This window comes from Bison bison, unplaced genomic scaffold, assembly GCF_000754665.1.
Source record: "Bison bison bison isolate TAMUID 2011002044 unplaced genomic scaffold, Bison_UMD1.0 scf7180017864067, whole genome shotgun sequence".
NCBI classification, from domain to species: domain Eukaryota; kingdom Metazoa; phylum Chordata; class Mammalia; order Artiodactyla; family Bovidae; genus Bison; species Bison bison.
The window spans coordinates 2,101,250-2,114,112 of NW_011494639.1; positions in this window are offsets into that span (position 1 = coordinate 2,101,250).

The window sequence follows — 12,863 nt, forward strand, 5'->3', positions numbered from 1 at the left end:
CAAGTGATCAATCAAAATTCTTTCTGTGCTGTTCTTCTATTCCTTAATCCCAGTCCAGCCTGCTGCTCGGGATACTGACCTTCTGAGCCTTAAAAGCATCTGATCAGACAGAATTCAAACCCCCTGGTTTCAGGTCCATTAGAGAAAATCTAACAGGAGCAGGAAATAGAATTCCCCACCCTCCACACCCATTTACTCAAATCCTCCCTTGCCATCAACAGACAGTACCATCCAGAAGGGTCCAGTCAGTTGAGAGGATTAAAAACTGCTAAACCTACGCTTTGGAAAGTGCTTATAGACGACGCTGGTGTGTTTTCACAACAGTTGGCTTTGAAGAGTCCTGCTCCCCCAAATTTTCCAACAGAGCTTACCAATTCAAAGAGACACACTTGAATTTTTTTTTCTTTTAGTGCCAGTATTTTTCTTTGGGTTCTGTGTGAGTAAGTCACAGAAGCTGAAAGAAGGGCGGGAGAAGTGAGGAAAGATGGAAGAATCTCACTTCTGCTTGCTTGCCAAAATTTGAAAGGAATTGCCTTTCCCTCTTATGTATGATGTGAAAATAAAATCCAAAAATCCTAGCTCTTTCTTGATACTAATTTCAGTAGAGCTAAAAAGCTCCATGCATCAAATTTCCAAGCTGGAACAAATCTTAAAGGTAATCTAGTTTAATTCCTTTTGTTTGCCAGGTGAGGGAACTGAAGCCAAGACAGGGGCAGGGCCTGTCCAAGGTCACATATATGTCAGTGGAGGAGAGGGAGACTAGAACTCAATTATCTTGGTTCCACCCAGGAGCCTTGCAAGAAACTTTATACAGAAGTGCCCCAAACACCCAAGAACTTATAAACATGGCATCTTCTGATTAAATAAAATAAAATATTCAGTTAAAAGATGCTTAAGTAATCCTTATCTGGAAGAAACAGAAAGAGGGAAAAGATTTTAATAGTTAAAGCTAATAGTTAAGCTTTTCTAGAATCTGTTTTATAACTGTTAGGAAACTGGAGCGAGTAGAAGGGTTTAAGGCAGGTTTGTCACAAAAGAGCTGGAATACTTTAAAATCCTACTATTGAGCCAGCTTATCTCTTTATATAATCACATGGTATCCTCCTTTTATTAATACAAATAATTTCTTTTAATTTGCTCAAATTCACGGAGAGAAAAAGAAATTATGATTTTTGCAGCTTTCATTACTAGTCCCAGCACCATGCTAATGTGAATATTTATAGTTCAGTGACTCAGGACTCTCCCCAGATGGACCCCTGCTCCAGCCACTTCAATCTACTTGAGGTCGCTCTGACATCTCAAGCTATCTCTAGACTCCTTACCTAATCACAGACAGTTCCCTCTGCTGGGCACAGCCTTCCCCCAATGTCTTCATCTCCATAAACTGTACTCATTCTTCAGAACTTAGCCCCAGGATCACTTCCTCCAGAAAGCTTTCCCACCGCCTTGGGCTGACTTGGCTACCCTATTCTTTCCCCGTTAGCACCCTATACACATTATTATTACACAATTGTGACCTTAGATTTACTACTGTACTAGAGCTATTATTATGCTACTGTGAGCTTTGACTTACTTGCCTACCCTCCTCATACTTAACTACCATCTCCTTGAAGGAAGACACCAGACATTGCTCAGCTTGAACATTCCAAGCTCATTGGACATTTACTAGTGCTCAATAAATATCTGGGGGAAAAGGATGAGTGAACAAATGAAAGATTCCCCCTTCTTTTCTTCCATTCAAATGACTTAATAAACAGTTTCCCTCCCACAGTCTTGATTTTTGGTATCTTGGGAGGAACAGAAGCTGGCACTACTATAGGCTTTTCAAAAAAGTCTGTCAGGCTACACAAAAGAGCCTCCTAGGGTTAAACATTCCAGTGGAACAAACATTGATTTCTACTCCCTTACAAAGTACACCAATCCCAGTAGAATAATGTGCATGCTATAAGGGACAAGGACAACAGAGAACCAGCGTGGAAACAACGGATGAGAAATGTCAACGCCCTTTCGGAGAGTGGAAAGTGGACAGACAAGGGAGAAGTGACTTAGCCAAGTGGAAACTATTGAAGCCCAACAGCCGCTGGTAGGAGGAGGGCAATGAGAAGCCATAGAGCCCGGGAGAATCTCAGCGATCAGGGCACCAGGAACTTTGATGCAGAAGAAGAGACGGGCCCTCCAAGAAGAAGGAAAGTTTATTTTCTGGAGAAATTGGCTAAAGAGGTGCCAGGCTCAGGGACATCAGACACAGCAAAAGGTGGTTCAGGCATAGAGCTGGGAACAGGATGAGAGGAAGCCTCCACACTGAAAGATGAGATTGCCCAGCCCCTTATCCTGACTTAGCTCCCCAAACACACACCGCCCAACTTATACGCCTCTTCGTTCTCCTTACTCCAGTCCACCGTAGGCAGAGGAATGAAGCATTCCTCCTTGGAGAAACTATACAACAAAAGGGAAAACAGATTATACATACTGATATTTGAGGGTCAGAAGAAATTACTAACAGTAGCCCTTGACAATACTGGTAGCCCCTCAGAGAGAAAAGAAGGCAGTGTATCCATCAGTGAAGATGAAGCAGTCAGTGTTCTGTTCTGTTCTGTTTTAAAAAGAAGTAGTCACGAACAGACAGGAGCTTTGTACAATAAAAATACAACTGGAAATTGAAAACTTAAAATGAAACACAGGAAGATAAAATCGACAAAATCTACCAGAAAGTAGGACAGAAAGGTTAAGAGATGAAAATTAGGACAAAAACAATAAGAAATTTACAAGATCCAATCCATCCAGAAGCTCTGACATCTTCTAAGTTCAAAAGGAGAACACAGAGAACATGGAGGGGAATATATTAACTAGAAAGAGAATTTCTCCAAAATTTCCCGTAATGAAAGATCTGCATTTCCATATTGAAAGGACCCAGTGGGTGTTCAACACAATGAACCAAAACAAAACACAAAACTGTCTCCTCAAAGCACATAATTAGGAATGTTAGAACACCAGGGGGGAAAAGGATCCCAAAAGTTCTAGAGAGAAGAAAAACAGCTCACAAAGCCAGATCAGGAGTCCAAACAGAAATTGAACTTCTCAGTATCCACACTGGAAGCTAGAAACTGAAAGGCAATACAGCAACGTCTTCCAATTTCGGAAGAAAATAATCCCCAATTTTGAAATCCTTCCTCAGCCAAACAATGAATCAGGAAGAGGGTAAAGTAAGGACGCTGGCAGAGCTGACATCCTGGCCTGTACGTGACCAGGCTCTGGTGGATCAAAGCCCATGCAAAAGTGTTCGATGTGAAACAGCACCCCACAGTCAGTTCCCTGTTATTCATGAGGAAGCAAGCCAAGAAGAGCTGGGGTGGTCAGGTAGATGTAAAGGGAGGTCCCAGTTACCAGCCTATCAAGCTCCTAGTCTGGACTGGAACAGGAAGACGAGGGGCTCCAAAACGAATGTCTCCAAAGGAAAAAATATATAGATTATCCAATTAATTTGACTAATCTATTTGAGCCATATTGCTTTTACCAGAGGATTTGGAGAACATGACAACTGAGTAAGCAAACAAACAAAAATGAGACGATTATTAACTCCTGGTTGGAGGCAGGGGTCGGATAGAGGAAAACAAACAAAGAAATGCAATCATAGTACATCAAATTGTTGAGCTGCAAAAAGTCAGTCATAATAATATGAACACTGACTAATGATTTAATTAAAATTGTGATTTAATAGTGTTAGGAAGCTAGCTGGAAGGGAATGAGTGTCTGCGTGTGCTGTAAAATAAAACGGCAAGTCCTAATATTCCTTAGTGGGAAATCAATAAATAATTTCTAATGTTACAAAATCAAGAATGGCAGTAAATGTTTTAAAATATGGAGTTATTCAGAGGAAAGAAATAGGATTTTAAAATGTGGCTGCCCTTGAAAGGGACCTGGGCATGGGGAAGGGAGAGGCAAGGGTGGCTGTTAGCATTATAAGCCTTTTGATATCATGTGACTTTGTAGACACTGTTCCTGTATTATAGTAATGAATACAAAAATTACTTGGAAAGGAAAGAAGGGAGAGAGGGGAGAAAAAGAAGGAAAGAAAGAAAGGAAATGACTCAGTCACAACAGCATTCGTGGATTACAGTCTATTGCCACTCCACATGTTGATGGCTGGAGCCATTAAATTCAGTCTCCAACAAGCTCTACTTGAAGTATTTCCCTAACTACCCAGAGGTGTTTGCCAGTCTGTTTGTCTAAAGGCTACTTCAGAATCTCCTGGGCACTTTGCAAAAATACAGATTCCTGGGTCCCAACCTTGATGGTTCCCATTCAACAAGCCTTGGTGGGGCCTGGGAATCTTCCCTTAGCGCCCCCCAGATGATTCAACTGCACAGCAAGTTTTAGGAATCACTGGACTAAAGCAGAAACTGTGAGTGCGTGGAGGGAGGGGTTGGGGGTGGGGTTATGTGATTTTTGTGTAACTGTTTCTGTGTATATGTTGGTGTATTGTGAGCCCGTCTTCCTCCTCCCTCCTTCCCTCTTTCATCTTCTCTTATCTTAACCCATAAACCCCTCTGGACTGCTGGACCTCATTCCTGAAATTTTAAACCCCAGGAGTCTGTGCTTCCCAGGTGGCACAGTGGTAAGGAATCCACCCGCCAGTGCAGGAGACTCGGGTTCGATACCTGAATGGGGAAGATACCTTGTAGGAGGAAATGGCAACCCATTGCAGTAGTCTTGCCTGGGGAATCCCATGGACAGAGGAGCCTGGGCTATGGTCCATGGAGTCATCACGCGTGTATGCACGCAATCTGAGCTTTCTCGCCCAGCCCTGGGGCTCCCTCTGCTGGCAAAAACCTGTCAAAACCCTTAACGTCCTAAACCTAGAAATTCTCCCTCCGTTGCTATAAGGCCCTTTTCCCAGGCTGTTTTCAAGCCCTCAAACTTCATGAACCTCCCATCAGACAGAAAAGGAAAAATTCAACCAACCTGGGAAAGACATCTGCTTTACAGGTGTGACTGTACACAGACCAGGAACAGAGCAGGGGGAGGCAGAAATGAGAATAAAAGTTACATATTGTGGCTAAACGTGAGGGAAAGGAGACCTTAAGCGATTCAACTTCCCACCTTCTTCCTCTCCCACCCTCCAACAGAAATGGACAGATGGAGAAGTCAGATCCATGTGCCTCTCAAAAATCAAAAATCGAAGGAAGGAAACACATTAGGCTAAAAAGCTCGCTGAATTTAGGAGACTGCAAGAGTTCGATATCCACCCTCACCTTATTTCCTTGAGTCTCCACATGCCCAGTCCTCAGACCCTGTAAATCTTGCCGCTCCAGTGATTCTCTAGCCAGGGACTTTGTTGGATCTTTCCCACAAGCTGAAAACACGCTCACCCCAGAACTGTATCTGGGACAGAGAAGATACTCAAAAACATTTGAATGAAACCTTAGCTCACTGCTGTCCTAAAGATCAGAACCTTCCTTCAGATCTGCACATCCCCCAACCCAAGCTCCTCAAAAGCTCCTCTCCCCTACACTCACACTAAACACGTTCTTTCCTCAAATACATCCCTCCTCAACCCGTCGCGTTCCGGCCTCAGTGCCTTCAGAGCCCTGACAGGCCTCCAGCTCAGTTCAGCTCAGTCGCTCAGTCATGTCCGACTCTTTGTGACCCCATGGACCGCAGCATGCCAGGCTTTCCTGTCCATCACCCACTCCCAGAGCTAGCTCAAACTCATGTCCATCGAGTCAGGGATGCCATCCAACCATCTCATTCCCTGTTGTCCGCTTCTCCTCTTGCCTTCAATCTTTCCCAGCATCAGGGTCTTTTCCAATGAGTCAGTTCTTCGCATTAAGTGGCCAAAGTATTGGAGTTTCAGCTTCAGCATCAGTCCTTCCAATGAATATTCAGGACTGATTTCCTTTAGGATGAACTGGTTGGACCTCCTTGCAGTCCAAGGGACTCTCAAGAGTCTTCTCCAACACCACAGTTCAAAAACATCAATTCTTCCGCACTCAGCTTTCTTGATAGTCCAACTCTCACATCCATACATGACTAGTGGAAAAATCATAGCTTTGACTAGACGGACCTTTGTTGGCAAAGTAATGACTCTGCTTTTGAATATGCTGTCTAGGTTGGTCAGCGATTCCTATATCCAGACCCAATGTATTTTTGTCACTTATCCTCCTTGACCTCTCAGAAGCTTCCAAGCTGTGACCTCTGGCACTTCATAGAGACCACCCTCTGCCCACCCCAGCCCACCTCCCTGTTGCCTCAGGCCCCCCTGCTCCCTGCTTCTCCTTGCCCCTTTCTACTAGTTCTCCTCCCCTGTAACATCCCACTGTACCCTTCGCCCTCTAGATGGGGTGTCATCTACTATGGTTTTAACTTTAGTTTATATGATTTCATTCTCCCAAAGCAATATATCTAGCCTAGACATTTCTCTTGACCTTCAAATATCTAACAAGCATCTTCATCTCTATGTATGAGTCAATTTCCATACTCAGAAAATGCTTTCTAGCATCTAACATGTGCAAGCACTGTGCTAAGCATGGGAGATACACTGGCTTCTCAGACCTGTGTGTAATGGGGGGAAAAATGAGCAACTGTGACTACCAAGTCCTGGGAGCTGTGATCAGAGAAACACCCAGTGCTTAAGGAGCACCTTACACGTCCAAGGGAGGGTGACTTTGAAAGGGAGAAGAACCTGAATGGTAAGAAGAAACAGGGGTAGGAATGGTGAGAAGATCCTGGGAAAGGATTTCAAAGGTTCTAAAGAGCTTGCAAAGCTAATGAGTTTGAACTTTACGAACAATAAGGAGCCACTGAAGAAGAACGGGGTGCATCAAGGCCCACGGGGCACTTCTACAGTTTTGGCAACAGTCAGGTCTTAATTTGGATGGTCGGCCAATAAGGCTTTGCTTTATTATTGCCCCGTAAGTTATTTATGGCTTCTTCTATTCTTTTGTGCATATCAAATGTTTCACAAGCTTTTTTTTTTTAAATATATCAATGGATTGGAGAAGGTGGGGTAGGCAGAGAGAAGAGTGAGGAGGCTGCTAAAGCAGGAAGTAGCAGTGGCCCAAGTTAGGAGAGTCAGAGCGAGGGTGAGGATGGGGAAATGGTTCTAGAGATATCTAGGAGATAGAATCGACTGGGCTTGGTGAGAAATGGAATGTGGGAAGATGGAGAGGAAGGAGTAAAGAAGGATTTCCAAGGTTCTGAAGCATTAACTGGGGGGATGGTGAAGCCCTTGACTGAAACACATCACCAAGTCACTAGAGAACAGTTTGGCAGTTTCTTTGAGTTAAATATAAATTTATCACCTAACCCAGCAATGCCACACAAGGACTTTGACGCCAGTGTTCCTAGCAGCACTGTTCATCACGGCCAAAGAATGGAAATTCTAAATGTCTGTGAGTCAGTGGGTGGGTAATAGTATGTCCATACAATGTGAAACGACTGGGCGATAAAAAGGAACAAAGTACTGATACATGCTACCGCAAGGATGCAAGGATGAACCTCAAAACCATGAGCCAGAGAAGCCAGGCACAGGATCACATATTATCTGACTCCACTAATATGAGAGACAGAAACTAGATTACTGGTTGGCCACACCTGGGGATAGGGGCAGGAAGTAATCGTAAATGGGCGAGAGGAATCTTTGGGGGGTGATGGAAATGTTTTAAAATTGGATTGTTTTGATATTTTCCCAACTCTGCAAATTTGTTTTAAAAAAAACATTGAATTGTACACTTATCATGAGATGCTTTTCTGGTCTATAAATACTGCTTCCCAAAAGCTGTTTAAAAATAATAATAATCAGGTCAGTTTGGGCATGTTGAGCTTGAGGTGTTTAGGAGGCATGAAGAGGGAGAGGTTGAGTAAACAGGTGGTTATGCAACCTGAAGCTTAGGATACAAGGCAGTCCAGGAGAGAGAGATTTTTAATACACATTAGCTTAAAGAAAGCGACCGGAACCACAAGAATGAGGGGAAATGCCCAGAGAAGATAGAAAGAGAAGGACAGAATGAGGAGAGAAGCAAGACCAACCCCAACATTCAAGGGATCCAGACCTCTACAGGGTGCCTCCCGGTAGAGGAAGCAGTCAGAGAGGAAGGAAGAAAGGCCAGAGGCTATACATGGACAGAAGTCCAGGGGAGAAGAGGCTTGGGAGCAGGCGCAAAGCTCCAGAGCTGCAAGCCACCCAGGGACACAGCCAGACCCAGCACCCCAACAGCACCGGGAGAGGGAAGTGTTGATGGAGAGAGTGAGGCTGGATTGATGAGCCCAAGGTGGGCAGGTGAACCAGAATGCTCAGCCTAAGGCTGGGAGGGGTACAAAAGGCCACTGAACAGGAAGAGTTCTGGGATGCAACGAGGGTGCAGAGGCTTCACGTCTGGAAGTAAATGCCGGAACCAGTGGTTCCAGTGGTTAGGTGGATGGCCTTCAGGGGTGTGGTTCCTGCCGGCTTCTCTGGACTGATTTCTCCCCATGTAACCCCACCCCTTGCAATTCAGTGATCCCTCTGTGTGGAATTGTTTGCATTTTCCCAAACACTGCCTTCTCTTCCACACCTTCTTCTGTTTTCTCACACAGATCCCTCTGCATCCCATTTCATTGATTGCCATGTCTGTCTCCTTCTAAGGCTTGGAAAGCATTTTGCTTTTTCAGAGGTCACAGGACCTGATCTGTGGAAGGCCCTAAATAAATATTAGTAGATTAAATCAATCAGCCGCCACGTGGCACGTAGCCTTTTCCTCCTTTGCTACTGGCCCTGTTGGGGGCTGTCTGCGGCTGGGTAGCTGGGTCCGCCTGTGACGAAGATACACATGGTGTTCTCACCTCTGCTCTCAGGAGCTACTACGATCAAAGATACTTTGTCCATAACGTAAGGCACAATCTCTCAATGTCCCCAAAGTTCTGGCCACTTCTAGGACTGCCAGGAAAAAGCACGGAACACCCAGTTAAATCTGACTTTCAGATAAACCATGAATAATGTTTTAGCATAAGTATAATCCATGGAATAGTTGAGATTATGCAGATCCTAAAGAGGATGTGTTGCCAATCTGCAATTCAAATTTGACTGGCTGGACTGACTTGCTATTTGCTACATGTGGCAGCTCTACTTCTCCCCAGAGGGAAGTGGCCTCCCTCTAACACTGTAGTCACGGGCACCCTAAGCACCCCGCCTGGCAGGGGCTCCTATGCCCACCCGACGTGCCTCCTGAAAACCAGGCTGAAAACCAAGAGGAAACGCTGGGGGTGCCGAAGCTGTGTGGCGGCTTGGCCGGTCAGTGCTCTCCACTGTGTGGGCCTCTCTCACAGTGCCTGAGTGCTACCGTGTCTCACCAGACTTCCTGGGGAGTGATTTTTAGTTACTGTGTGAGGCTACTGAGAGCCCCAGTGCAAGTTCACATGCCAGGGGCCAGGGGAAAACGTGAAAAACCGCAAGACTTGTTTAGAATTATCTCTGCCTGCCCCACTGAGGGGAGAGGATCAAGCCAAACTCCGGGCCTCCTTTCCCAAGAGGCTCTCAGCTCTCCTAGGCAAACAGACACCAGCTAGTCTGCCTCACATGTCCCCCTGCTACCCGACTACATGTGACCAGCAGGGTCAAGACGGCACGTGCAGGGCAGGTTATCCCACCTCTAGTTCATTTTCCTGCATCTGAGCTTCCATTAGTTGGAAAATATGAGTAAATCTGTCTGTTAGGAATAGTGTCCTGCAGAAGCGCTGGCAAATAGAACTTTCCCTCTTGTTAGGGAGACTGGAGAGGGAGAAGGGGGTTGGGGTGGGGAGGGCAGGAAGTCCATGTTATCAGACAAAACAATGTAAAATGATAGTTGTGTTGACAAAAAAAATAATCAGCTGGCCTAAGAAAGAAAAGGAAAATTTTATTTGAGCCAAATTTGAGGATTATAAGCTGGGAAGAGCATCTCGGAAAGCTCTAAGAATTGTTCCACCTGTTAGAATTCAAGGCACAGTTACGTAAGTTTTCTGAGAGAGAGATGTTATATTGATGTACAAAGAATGATGCACTATTGACAGTTTACATAAGCCAGATCTAAGCGCCATGAAGAAATGTTATCTTTAAGGAATTGTCCTACTGACAATGGGAGACTGGCTCTTTGCGGCTGAGCAGGTATGTATGTCAATGGGGGTGTTTTGGTCGATGTACAGTGCAGATATACAATGCCTAGTGGGAAGAAAGAGGAGGCCAAAGGATGGAGAAGATTTTTTTGTTTAAATTTTTCTCATCTTGCCATAAAAGATGAATTTTATTTCTCAGCTGTTTCCCTGGCTAGGAACAGATTTTGGTAGCCATGGCACAGACTCGCTGTGCTGTTGCTTTAGTCGTGTCCGACTCTTGCGACCCCGTGGACTAGAGCCTGCCAGGCTCCTCTGTCCATGGGATTTCTCAGGCAAGCATACTGGAGTGAGGTTGCAATTTCCTGATGGGACAGACCTAGCCGTTCTTAACAGGAAAAAAAAAAAAAAATCAGACCTGAGGAACCAGATCGGGGTGGGGAGCAGGGTGGGAAGACCGAGAGAAGGGGAGAAGTTTATGCATCCTACAACATTATGCTAAGATCCTTTCCTATTTCAACCTGTTGGTACTATTTTCCCAGGGAAGGCAGAACCTCCAAACAGATAGAGTTCACCCACCTTTTACTCCAAGGTCTGCCCATTCACGGTTCTACTGGCAGGATGAGTTTTTAGACAGAAGAGACTGCTTCCTTAACAAAGCTACCAAACAGTTCCAAAGAGCACTCTGGCCGCGGCTGCCTCAGAAATGACAGGTGCTCCATTTGTGATCTTCATGTTATACCAAATGCTCAGAAATTGCCCTGTGGCTGCTCCTGACCTCTTTTCCCCTCCGTGTTTTTCTTGACCTCATTCATTTAAGATGGGGGTAATCAAGTCAGAGAGAATTCCTGGCTGGGCTCAGCCATGCACCTTCCGCTGAAAGCGACTCATTCTATGTGGGTTTTTGACCATGCGTGGGTCTTGCCAAGGGCATTTCACTGAAAGCCTACTCTGAAGTGTAGGTGGTCAGTGCCTTATGAAGGAGGAGCAGCGTGAAGGAATGAACAGTTCAGGTTCGTTGCTATGGCAGTGAAAGAAACTTTACTTGATTTGTGAAAATCTAGTCCAAACAAGTGCTAGGTGAAACATTCATATCTCCTTTTGTCTTTTTCATTTTTATTATTTGTTAGTTTTCAAATTGTTGAGCACCGCAGAAGAGGATTAGGGGGCAGAGGGTTGATCAGTTCTGGACAAAATGCTAAATCTCAGTGACTTCCCTAGATTAAATCAGGCTCCAGAAAGATAGCAATGTTCTCTTTGCTGCAGTGCCTTGCAAACACTAAAAGAGCAAAATTTCACTGAATGCCTATTTTGGAGCAAAGTTAGAAGGCAATGAAGAGAGACAAAGATGAAAAAGGCATAATCCATGGCCTCCAGGAGTTCCCAAGCTAACAAGAGGACCAGCCATGTAACTGCAAACACACAGTGGATCCAAGTAATGGATCCAAGGGTGGTCCCCATGGGTCCCTGAGACCCTCTTGGAAGTTTGAAAGGTCACAACTGTTTTCATAATTGTATTAAAACATCATTCATCCTCTTTCCTTCTCCTTCTCTGTTGAGTTTCCCTAGCCTACAAGATGCGTAATAATACAAAGCTTAATACATGGATGCTTCTGTATTCTTGAGTTAAAACAAGAAATTCTCAGTTTCAATTTCTAATACATCTATATCAATAGGTAAAACCACACATGTAAAAATTCTTTGAGGGCCTTGATGATTTTTAAGATTAAGAGGATCCTTAGAAGATGGAGTCAAGATGGCAGAATAGAAGGAAGCAGAGTCCGTGTCTCCTTACAACTAGGGCAGCTACTAGGCACTGGCCAGGGACCTTGGACACCTGAGGGGATGGGAGGAACCCCCATGTGAACCAGTGGGACATGAAGGGTTGGGAGGAAAAGAAGCAGAAGTGGACGGGACCGGGGCCTCTGAGGAGTGGTGGAGGGAGATGAGAGGTGCCCGCAATTGGAGTGGCCCACGGACCGCAAGGGGGTCAGTGGGGGCAGGGAAAGGACCTTCACAGGGTGGGAGGATGAGAAGGCAACTTGGCCAGCATCCCCCGCCTCCTTGGGCCCCAAGGAGCTCACTGGGGTCCCAGCCTGAACCGCTGCTCTCCAAGGCCCGCTCCAGTGGTGCTGAGCCTAAACCCATCCCTGCCCCCCAGGACCTTCCTAGCAGCACTGGTCCTGAACCTAGGCCCCCACCCTACCTAAGACCCACCCCACCAAAGACTCGCTCCCAACCCCCATAGCCAAGGCCTTTTCCTTCGGGGTATTTTTGTTTTTAATTTTTATAGTTGTAGTGGTGGTGGTATTTCACCTTATTGTTGTTGTTTCATTTATATTTTTATTTTTCTCTAAAGAATGTATTTTTTTATTTTTCTAATTTTATTTTTTATTCTTTGTTATTGTGTACATGTTGTTTGTTTGTTTTTTCTGCAATGCCGAGCAGCTTGCGGAATCTTGGTTCCCAGGCCAGCGACCGGGCCTGATCTCCTATGGTGGGAGTGCCAAGTCCAAATTGTTAGACTAACAGGGAACCTCAGACCCCAGGGAATATTAATCAGCATGAATTATCCCGGAAGTATTCATCTTGGCACCAAGACCTGGTTCAGTCCAACTGAGTGCAAACTCCAGTGCTGGATGCCTCAAACCAAACAACCAGTACGACAGGAACACCCTGTCCCACCCATCAAAAAAATGAAATGACAAAAATCTATGTTACAGACAAAGGAGCAAGGTAAAAACCTGTAAGACCAAGTAAATGAAGAGGAAATAGGCAACATACCCGAAAAAGAATTT